General features: G+C 48.0%; 1 pseudogene; it reads left to right on the forward strand.

Annotated features, from left to right (window-relative positions):
• Nucleotides 1-13,376, forward strand: part of LOC146870977 (E3 SUMO-protein ligase KIAA1586-like) — a 59,020-nt pseudogene extending 45,644 nt beyond the window's left edge.
• The last annotated feature ends 276 nt before the right edge of the window (nucleotides 13,377-13,652 follow it).

A 13,652-nucleotide genomic window follows, 5' to 3' on the forward strand; every position in this document is an offset into this window, starting at 1 on the left:
CTGCTCTACCCTAAAACCTAAAACAATACCCCAGCACGACCCCTTCACTATACAAGCAACACTGCAATACTCTAAACCTAAAACACTACCAACAACACAACCCCCTATACTACCCAAACACGACTCCACTACCCTAAACCCTAAAACACTTACCCCAGCACGACCCCCTACACCACACAAACAACACTGCACTACCCTAAACCCTAAAACACTAACCCCAGCACAACCCCTACACTACACAAACACCACTGCACTAAACCCTAAAACACTAGCCCCAGCACGACCCCTACACTACACAAACACCACAGCACTACCCTAAACCCTAAACCACTGCCCCCTGCACTACACAAACAGCACTGCACTACCCTAAACCCTAAAACACTACCCCAGAACATCCCCCTATACTTCACAAACACCACTGCACTACCCTAAACCCTTAAACACTACCCCCAGCACAACCCATTACACTACCCAAACATCACTGCACTTCCCTAAACCCTAAAACACTACACCCATCACTACCCCCTACACTACCCAAAAACCACTGCACTACGCTAAACCCTAAAACACTACCACCAGCACAACCCCCTACACTACCCAAGTACCTTTGCACTACCCTAAACCCTAAAACACTACCCCCAGTACTACCCCTACACTACCTAAACACCACTGCACTACCCTAAACCCTATAACACTACACCCAGTATGACCCCTACACTACACAAACACCCCTGTACTACCCTAAACCATAAAACATTACCATTGCACAAACCCCTACACTACCCAAACACCACTGCACTACCCAACACCCTAAAACACTACCACCAGCAAGACCCCCTACACTGCACAAACACCACTGAACTACCATAAACACTACCCCTAGCATGACCCCCTACACATCCCAAACACCACTGCACTACCCTAAACCCTTAAACACTTATCCCAGCACGACCCCCTACACCACACAAACACCACTACACTACCCTAGACACTAAAACACAACCCCCCGTGTGACCCTCTACACTACCCAAACACCACTGCACTTCCCTAAACCCTAAAACACCACCCCCAGCGTGACCCCGTACACTACACAGACACCACTGCCTTGCTGTAAACTCTATAACACTTCCACAGCTTACCCCCTACACTACCCAAACACCACTGAACTACCCTAAACCCAAAACACGACCCCATACACTACACAAACACCACTGCACTACCCTAAAACACTACCCCCAGCACGAGCCTCCACACTACACAAAACCCACAGCACTACCCTAAACCCTAAACCACTACCCCCTACACTACACAAACACCACTGCACTACCCTAAACCACTACCCAAACACGTCCCCCTACACTACACAAACACCACTGCACTACCCTAATCCCTTAAACACTACCCCCAGCACAACCCCTACACTACACAAACATCACTGCACTTCCCTAAACCCTGAAACACTACCCCAGCACTACCCCCTACACTACCCAAACACCACTGCACTACCCTAAACCCTAAAACACTAACCCCAGCATGACCCCCTACACTATACAAACACCCCTGCACTACCCTAAACCATAAAACGCTAACCCTAGCACGACCCCTACACTACCCAAACACCACTGCACAACCCTGAATCCTACAACACTACCCCCAGCAAGACCCCCTACACTACCAAAACACCGCTGCATTACCCTAAACCCTAAAACACAACCCCAGCACGACCCCCTACACTACCAAAACACCACTGCACTGCCTTAAACCCTAAAACACTACCCCAGTATAAACCCCTACATTACACAAACATCACTGCATTACCCTAAACCCTAAAACACAACACCAAGCTTGACCCCCTACACTACATAAAAAATCCACGGCACTACCCTAAACCCTACAACACTACCCCAGCACGAAACCCTATACTACACAAACACCAACGCACTACCCTAAACCCAAAAAATCTGCCCCCAGCTTGACCCCCTACACTACACAAACACCACTGCACTACCCTAAATCCTAAAACACTACACCCAGCAAGACCGCCTACACTACACAAACACCAATGCACTACTCTAAACCCCAAAAACCTACCCCCAGCACGACCCTCTACACTACCAAAACACCACTGCACTATTCTGAACCCTAAAACACTACCCCAGCACGAAACCCTATACTACACAAACACCATTGCACTACCCTAAACCCTGAAACACTACCCCCAGCATGAACCCCTTTACTATACAAACACCACTGCACTACCCTAAAACCTAAAACAATACCCCAATCACGACCCCCTACACTACACAAACACCATGGTACTACCCTAAACCCTAAAACACTACCCCCAGCACGACCCCCTTCACTACCCAAACACAACTGCACTACCCTAAACCCTAAAACACTACCCCCAGCATGACGCCCTACACTACCCAAACACCACTGTACTACCTTAAACCCCAAAACACGACCCCCTACACTACACAAACACCACTGCACTATCCTAAACCCTAAATCTACCCCAGCACAACCCCTACACTACCCAAACACCACTGCAATACCCTAAACGCTAAAACACTACCCCCAGCACAACCCCCTACAATACCCAAAAACCACTGCACTGCACTAAAACCTCAAACACTACCCCCGGCGCGACCCCTACATTACACAAACAACATTGCACTACCCTAAACCCTAAAACATTACCCCCCGCATGAACCCCTTTACTACACAAACACCACTGCACTACCCTAAACCCTAAAACAATACCCCAAGCACGACCCCTACACTACACAAACACCACTGTACTACCCTAAACCCTAAAACACTACCCCCAGCACGACCCCCTTCACTACCAAAACACAACTGCACTACCCTAAACCCTAAACACGACACCCAGCATGACCCTCTACACTACCCAAACACCACTGCACTACCCTAATCCCAAAAACACGACCCCCTACACTACATAAACACCCCTGCACTACCCTAAATCCCAAACACTACCCCCAGCGTGACCCCCTACACTACACAAACACCACTGCACTACCCTAAACCCTAAATCTACCCCACCATAACCCCCTACACTACCCAAACACCACTGCAATACCCTAAACACTAAACAACTACCCCCAGCACAACCTCCTACAATACCCAAAAACCACAGCACTACCATAAACTCTAAAACACTACCCCCGGCACGACCACTACAATACACAAACACCACCGCAATGCCCAAACCCTGAAACACTACCCCCAGCAAGACCACCTACACTACACAAACACCAGTGCACTGCCCTAAAACCTAAAACACTACCCCCATCATGACCCCCTACACTACCCAAACACCACTACACTACACTAAACCCTAAAAAATGACCTCCTACACTACACAAACACCACTGCACTATCCTAAACCCTATAACAATAGCCCCAGAATGACCCCCTACACTACACAAACACCACTGCACTACCCTAAACCCTAAAACACTTACCCCAGCACGACCCCCTATACCACACAAACACCACTGCACAACCCTATACCCTAAAACACTACCCCCAGCACAACCCCCTATACTCCCCCAAATACCACTCCACTACCCTAAACCCTAAAACACTATTCCCAGCACGACCCCTACACTACCCAAACACCACTGCACTACCCTAAATGCTAAACACTAACCCCAGCATGACCCCTACACTACCCAAACACCACTGCTCTACCCTAAATCCTAAAACACTACCCCCAGCACAACCCCCTACACTACCCAAATACCACTGCACTACCCTAAACCCTAAAACACTACCCCCAGCAAGACCCCCTACACTACCAAAACATCACTGCACTACCTTAAACCCTAAAACACTACCCCAGTATAAACCCCTACACTACACAAACATCACTGCACTACCCTAAACCCTAAAACACAACACCAAGCTTGACCCCCTACACTACATAAAAACACCAACGCACTACCCTAAACCATAAAACACTACCCCAGCACGAAACCCTACATATACTACACAAACACCACCTCACTACCCTAAACCCTAAAACACTACCCCCAGCACGACACCCTACACTACCAAAACACCACAGCACTACCCTAAACCCTACAACACTACCCCCAGCATGAACCCCTACACTACACAAACACCACTGCACTACCCTAAACCCTAAAACACTACCCCAGCACAACACTCTATACTACTAAAACAACAGCACACTACCCTAAACCCAAAAACACTACCCCAACACGAACCCCTTTACTACACAAACACCACTGCACTACCCTAAACCCTAAAATACTACCCCCAGCATGAAACCCTACACTACACAAACACCACAGCACTACCCTAAACCCTCAACCACTGCCCCTACACTACACAAACAGCACTGCACTACCCAAACCCTAAAACACTACCCCAGCACGACCCCCTATACTTCACAAACACCACTGCACTACCCTAAACCCTTAAACACTACCCCCAGCACAACCTCTTGCACTACCCAAACATCACTGCAATTCCCTAAACCCTAAAACACTGCCTCCATCACTACCCCCTACACTACACAAACACCACTGCACTACCCTTAACCCTAAAACACTGCCACCAGCACTACCCTAAATCACTACCCCCAGCAAGACACCCTACACTACCAAAACACCACTGCTCTACCCTAAACCCTAAAACACTACCCCCAGCACTACCCTAAATTACTACCCCCAGCAAGACCCCCTACACTACCAAAACACCGCTGCATTACCCTAAACCCTAAAACACAACCCCAGCACGACCCCCTACACTACCAAAACACCACTGCACTACCTTAAACCCTAAAACACTACCCCAGTATAAACCCCTACACTACACAAACATCACTGCACTACCCTAAACCCTAAAACACAACACCAAGCTTGACCCCCTACACTACATAAAAACACCACTGCACTACCCTAAACCATAAAACACTACCCCAGCACGAAACCTTATACTACACAAACACCACCGCACTACCCTAAACCCTAAAACACTACCCCCAGCACGACACACTACACTACCAAAACACCACGGCACTACCCTAAACCCTACAACACTACCCCAGCACGAAACCCTATACTACACAAACACCAACGCACTACCCTAAACCCAAAAAATCTACCCCCAGCTTGACCCCCTACACTACACAAACACCACTGCACTACCCTAAATCCTAAAACACTACACCCAGCAAGACCGCCTACACTACACAAACACCAATGCACTACCCTAAACCCCAAAAACCTACCCCCAGCACGACCCTCTACACTACCAAAACACCACTGCACTATTCTGAACCCTAAAACACTACCCCAGCACGAAACCCTATACTACACAAACACCATTGCACTACCCTAAACCCTGAAACACTACCCCCAGCATGAACCCCTTTACTATACAAACACCACTGCACTACCCTAAACCCTAAAACAATACCCCAATCACGACCCCTACACTACACAAACACCACGGTACTACCCTAAAACACTACCCCCAGCACGACCCCCTTCACTACCCAAACATAACTGCACTACCCTAAACCCTAAAACACTACCCCCAGCATGACGCCCTACACTACCCAAACACCACTGCACTACCCTAAACCCAAAAACACGACCCCCTACACTACACAAACACCACTGCACTATCCTAAACCCTAAATCTACCCCCAGCACAACCCCCTACACTACCCAAACACCACTGCAATACCCTAAACGCTAAAACACTACCCCCAGCACAACCCCCTACAATACCCAAAAACCACTGCACTGCACTAAACCCTCAAACACTACCCACGGCGCGACCCCTACACTGCACAAACAACATTGCACTACCCTAAACCCTAAAACATTAACCCCCGCATGAACCCCTTTACTACACAAACACCACTGCACTACCCTAAACCCTAAAACAATACCCCAAGTACGACCCCTACACTACACAAACACCACTGTACTACCCTAAACCCTAAAACACTACCCCCAGCACGACCCCCTTCACTACCAAAATACAACTGCACTACCCTAAACCCTAAAACACGACACCCAGCATGCCCCCTACACTACCCAAACACCACTGCACTACCTTAAACCCAAAAACACGACCCCCTACACTACACAAACACCCCCGCACTACCCTAAACCCTAAACACTACCCCCAGCGTGACCCCCTACACTACCCAAACACCACTGCACTACCCTAAACCCTAAATCTACCCCAGCATAACCCCCTGCACTACCCAAACACCACTGCAATACCCTAAACACTAAAAAAACTACCCCCAGCACAACCTCCTACAATACCCAAAAACCACAGCACTACCATAAACCCTAAAACACTACCCCCGGCACGACCACTACAATACACAAACACCACCGCAATGCCCAAACCCTGAAACACTACCCCCAGCAAGACCACCTACACTACACAAACACCAGTGCACTGCCCTAAAACCTAAAACACTACACCCATCATGACCCCCTACACTACGCAAACACCACTGCACTACACTAAACCCTAAAACATGACCCCCTACACTACACAAACACCACGGCACTATCCTAAACCCTAAAACACTAGCCCCAGAATGACCCCCTTCACTACACAAACACCACTGCACTACCCTAAACCCTAAAACACTTACCCCAGCACGACCCCCTATACCACACAAACACCACTGCACAACCCTATACCCTAAAACACTATCCCCAGCACAACCCCCTACACTCCCCCAAATACCACTCCACTACCCTAAATCCTAAAACACTAACCCCAGCACGACCCCTACACTACCCAAACACCACTGCACTACCCTAAATGCTAAACACTAACCCCAGCCCGACCCCTACACTACCCAAACACCACTGCACTACCCTAAATCCTAAAACACTACCCCCAGCACAACCCCCTACACTACCCAAATACCACTGCACTACCCTAAACCCTAAAACACTACCCCCAGCACGATCCCCTACACTACCAAAACACCACTGCACTACCCTAAACCCTAATACACAATCCCCAGCATGAACCACTACACTACACAAACATCACTGCACTACACTAAACCCTAAAACACTACCCCAGCACGACCCCCTACACTACCAAAACACCACTGCACTACCTTAAACCCTAAAACACTACCCCAGTATAAACCCCTACACTACACAAACATCACTGCACTGCCCTAAACCCTAAAACACAACACCAAGCTTGACCCCCTACACTACATAAAAACACCAACGCACTACCCTAAACCATAAAACACTACCCCAGCATGAAACCCTATACTACACAAACACCACCACACTACCCTAAACCCTAAAACACTACCCCCAGCACGACACCCTACACTACCAAAACACCACAGCACTACCCTAAATCCTACAACACTACCCCCAGCATGAACCCCTACACTACACAAACACCACTGCACTACCCTAAACCCTAAAACACTACCCCAGCACGACCCTCTATACTACTAAAACACCACCACACTACCCTAAACCCAAAAACACTACCCCAACACGAACCCCTTTACTACACAAACACCACTGCACTACCCTAAACCCTAAAATACTACCCCCAGCATGAAACCCTACACTACACATAAACCACAGCACTACCCTAAACCCTAAAACCCTACCCCAGCACGACCCCCTATACTTCACAAACACCACTGCACTACCCTAAACACTTAAACACTACCCCCAGCACAACCTCTTACACTACCCAAACATCACTGCAATTCCCTAAACCCTAAAACACTGCCTCCATCACTACCCCCTACACTACCCAAACACCACTGCACTACCCTTAACCCTAAAACACTGCCACCAGCACAGCCCCCTACACTACCCAAACACCACTGCACTACCCTAAACCCTAAAATATTACCCCTAGCACAACACACCTTCACTACCCAAACACCACTCCACTACCTTAAACCCTACACCTACCCCAGCACAATCCCCTATACTACACAAACACCACTGCACTACACTACACCCTAAAACACTACCACCAGCAAGACCCCCTACAGTACCATAACACCACTGCACTACCCTAAACCCTAAAACACAACCCCCAGCAGCACGACCCCCTACACTACCAAAACACCACTGCACTACTATAAACCCTAAAACACTTACTCCAGCACGACCCCCTATACCACACAAACACCACTGCACAACCCTATACCCTAAAACACTACTCCCAGTAAAACCCACTATACTCCTCCAAATACCACTCCACTACCCTAAACCCTAAAACACTAACCCCAACACGACCCCCTACACCACTCAAACACCACTGCACTACCCTAAACCCTAAAACACTACCCCAAGCTTGACCCCCTACACTACATAAAAACACCACTGCACTACCCTAAACCATAAAACACTACCCCAGCACGAAACCCTATACTACACAAACACCACCGCACTACCCTAAACCCTAAAACACTACCCCCAGCACGACCGCCTACACTACACAAACACCAACGCACTACCCTAAACCACAAAACAATACCCCCAGCACGACCCTCTACATTACCAAAACACCACTGCACTATTCTGAACCCTAAAACACTACCCCAGCATGAAACCCTATCCTACACAAACACCATTGCACTACCCTAAACCCTAAAACACTACCCCCAGCATGAACCCCTTTACTATACAAACACCACTGCACTACCCTAAACCCTAAAACAATACCCCAATCACGACCCCCTACACTACACAAACACCATGGTACTACCCTAAAACACTACCCCCAGCACGAACCGCTTCACTACCCAAACACAACTGCACTACCTTAAACCCTAAAACACTACCCCCAGCATGACGCCCTACACTACCCAAACACCACTGCACTACCCTAAACCCAAAAACACGACCCCCTACACTACACAAACACCACTGCACTACCCGAAACCCTAAACACTACCCCCAGGGTGACCCCCTACATTACACAAACACCACTGCACTACCATAAAACCCTAAATCTACCCCCAGCACAACCCCCTACACTACCCAAACACCACTGCAAACCCTAAAAGCTAAAAAACTACCCCCGCATGAACCCCTTTACTACACAAACACCACTGCACTACCCTAAACCTTAAAACAATACCCCAAGCAGGACCCCCTACACTACACAAACACCACTGTACTACCCTAAACCCTAAAACACTACCCCCAGCACGACCCCCTTCACTACCCAAACACAACTGCACTACCCTAAACCCTAAAACACTACACCCAGCACGACCCCCTACACTACCCAAACACAACTGCACTACCCTAAACCCTAAAACACTACCCCCAGCACAACCCCCTACAATACCCAAAAACCACTGCACTGCCCTAAACCCTCAAACAGTACCCCCGGCACGACCACTACAATACACAAACACCACTGCAATGCCCTAAACCCTGAAACACTACCCCCAGCATGACCCCCTTCACTACACAAACACCCCTGCACTACGATAAACCCTAACACACTACCTGCAGCATGATCCCCTACACTACCCAAACACCACTGCATTACCATAAACCCTAAATCTACCCCCAGCATGACCCCCTATACTACACAAACACCACCGCACTACCCTAAACCCTAAAACACCACCCCCAGCACGACCCCCTACACTATACAAACACCCCTGCACTACCCTAAACCCAAAAACACGACCCCCTACACTACACAAACACCCCTGCACTACCCGAAACCCTAAACACTACCCCCAGGGTGACCCCCTACATTACACAAACACCACTGCACTACCATAAAACCCTTAATCTACCCCCAGCACAACCCCCTACACTACCCAAACACCACTGCAATACCTTAAACGCTAAAAAACTACCTCCAGCACAACCCCCTACAATACCCAAAAACCACAGCACTACCATAAACCCTAAAACACAACCCCCAGCACGACCCCCTACACTACCAAAACACCACTGCACTACTATAAACCCTAAAACAGTACCCCCAGCATAAACCCCTACACTGCACAAACACCACTGCACTACCCTAAACCCTAAAACACTTACTCCAGCACGACCCCCTATACCACACAAACACCACTGCACAACCCTATACCCTAAAACACTACCCCCAGTAAAACCCCCTATGCTCCCCCAAATACCACTCCACTACCCTAAACCCTAAAACACTAACCCCAGCACGACCCCCTACACAACTCAAACACCACTGCACTACCCTAAACCCTAAAACACTACCCCAAGCTTGACCCCCTAAACTACATAAAAACACCACTGCACTACCCTAAACCATAAAACACTACCCCAGCACGAAACCCTATACTACACAAACACCACCGCACTACCCTAAACCCTAAAACACTACCCCCAGCACGACCGCCTACACTACACACACACCAACGCACTACCCTAAACCCCAAAACACTACCCCCAGCACGACCCTCTACATTACCAAAACACCACTGCACTATTCTGAACCCTAAAACACTACCCCAGCATGAAACCCTATCCTACACAAACACCATTGCACTACCCTAAACCCTAAAACACTACCCCCAGCATGAACCCCTTTACTATACAAACACCACTGCACTACCCTAAACCCTAAAACAATACCCCAATCACGACCCCCTACACTACACAAACACCATGGTACTACCCTAAAACACTACCCCCAGCACGAACCGCTTCACTACCCAAACACAACTGCACTACCTTAAACCCTAAAACACTACCCCCAGCATGACGCCCTACACTACCCAAACACCACTGCACTACCCTAAACCCAAAAACACGACTCCCTACACTACACAAACACCACTGCACTACCCTAAACCCTAAATCTACCCCCAGCACAACCCCCTACACTACCCAAACACCACTGCAAACCCTAAAAGCTAAAAAACTACCCCCCGCATGAACCCCTTTACTACACAAACACCACTGCACTACCCTAAACCTTAAAACAATACCCCAAGCAGGACCCCCTACACCACACAAACACCACTGTACTACCCTAAACCCTAAAACACCACCCCCAGCATGACCCCCTTCACTACCCAAACACAACTGCACTACCCTAAACCCTAAAACACTACACCCAGCACGACCCCCTACACTACCCAAACACAACTGCACTACCCTAAACCCTAAAACACTACCCCCAGCACAACCCCCTACAATACCCAAAAACCACTGCACTGCCCTAAACCCTCAAACAGTACCCCCGGCACGACCACTACAATACACAAACACCACTGCAATGCCCTAAACCCTGAAACACTACCCCCAGCATGACCCCCTTCACTACACAAACACCCCTGCACTACGATAAACCCTAACACACTACCTGCAGCATGATCCCCTACACTACCCAAACACCACTGCATTACCATAAACCCTAAATCTACCCCCAGAATGACCCCCTATACTACACAAACACCACTGCACTACCCTAAACCCTAAAACACTACCCCCCGCATGAACCCCTTTACTACACAAACACCACTGGACTACCCTAAACCTTAAAACAATACCCCAAGCATGACCCCCTACACTACACAAACACCACTGTACTACCCTAAACCCTAAAACACTACCCCCAGCACGACCCCCTACATTACCCAAACACCACTGCACTACCCTAAACCCAAAAACACGACCCCCTACACTACACAAACACCCCTGCACTACCCGAAACCCTAATTACTACCCCCAGGGTGACCCCCTACATTACACAAACACCACTGCACTACCATACAACCCTTAATCTACCCCCAGCACAACCCCCTACACTACCCAAACACCGCTGCAATACCTTAAACGCTAAAAAACTACCTCCAGCACAACCCCCTACAATACCCAAAGACCACAGCACTACCATAAACCCTAAAACACTACTCCCGGCACGACCACTACAATACACAAACACCACTGCAATGCCCTAAACCCTGAAACACTACCCCCAGCATGACCCCCTTCACTACACAAACACCCCTGCACTACGATAAACCCTAACACACTACCTGCAGCATGATCCCCTACACTACACCCCCTTAGAGATCTCAATCTCCTCTGAGCGGTGGGATTCCATGATGATTCTCTGAGAGCGATCCAAGAGAAAGCTTTTCAGCCATTCTATTGCTTTATCCTTGATGCCAGCGCTCGATAACCGTTCAATGAGAATGGCATGTGACACGGTATCGAACGCTGCTGATAAATCTAAAAGCACCAAGATTACTGAAAAGCCTCTGTCCTGGTACATCAGTAAATCATCTGTAACAGACAGAAGAGTGGACTCCGTACTGTGTTTAGGCCTAAACCCTGACTGAGAGTAGTCCAGAGCACCAGCAAGTTCGATGTAATTAGACAGGTGGTGATTGACATGTTTCTCAGCCAGTTTCCCTAGAAATGGTAATAGGGATATAGGCCTAAGGTTGGTTAGATCAGTCCATGGAATGGAGGTGTTTTTCCTAATGGGTCTAACCGGGGCTCGTTTCCAATCTCTTGGAACAGTGCCCGAACTAAGTGAGAGATTCACCAGTCTTTCAAATATAGGACAAAGCTGTTCACTCAGGACAGGTATAATCCTAGCTGGGATGTTATCATCAGGACTGCCACTTTTAATCTGCGATGTAAATAACAATGTTTCTTGTAAAGAGATAGGTGGAAAGGAGTTTAATGTGTGTTTTTCCTGCTTGGGTTCATCATCCATTTCAGGTAGCTCCCTATCAATGGAAATTCCTCTGTTGGCACATATTATTTTGTCATAGATTAACTCTATTTTATTCGTAAAGAAACATGAGATTTCATCACATAGCTGTTTAGAGCCTAATTCCGAAGATTCACATGCTACAGGTTTAGTAAAGGTTTGTAGGATTTGATATAAAACCCTAGAAGAATTTCCTGCAGCTGTGATTTGTGAAGTGATGTAGGTTTTACGGACAGTGCGAATGGCTTTATGGTAGGTGGATAGTGAGTCCCAATATTTAGTTTTGTCTTCTACCAAATGAGAGATTCTCCACCTCTTTTCTAGTTTCCTTGCATTGAGTTTTAATGTCCTTAAGTTGTCCGAGAACCAAATTTCCTGTTTCTTGGCCGGTCTGGGTTTAAATTGTTTCAGAGGGGCTCCATCAAATTTTGAGAGGGCAGTTTCAATACATATTTTAGGAGGGAAGGAAGGAAAAGTAAAATTTTTCTTAAAAGTGCTGTCGTTAACTTTATGCCATTGTCTACGTATCCTAGGTAATGGAGTTGGACGCGAGGGAGTATACTTCGGATGCTGAGTGCAAAATTCAACAAGGAAGTGATCAGTCCAATTAACCTGTTTAGCAGGTGGACAGGAGATCAATGAAAAATTAGATAGAATCAAGTCCAGGGTATGACCTGCCTGATGTGTAGGCCCACAATCACGTTTCAACAGTCCTAGGGAGGCCAAGTCAAGCAATAAGGACTGTGCCTCGTTACAGTCCGACTTATCACTATGTACATTAAAATCCCCAACCAAAATGAAGTCATTATCGTTATCGACATATGGGGCAAGTAGCTCCATCAGTGAGCTTGAAAAATTGTTACAAGGTCCCGGAGGACCATATAGCA

The sequence above is a fragment of the Triturus cristatus genome, chromosome 1_1 (genome assembly GCF_964204655.1).
Source record: "Triturus cristatus chromosome 1_1, aTriCri1.1, whole genome shotgun sequence".
Taxonomy (NCBI): Eukaryota; Metazoa; Chordata; class Amphibia; order Caudata; family Salamandridae; genus Triturus; species Triturus cristatus.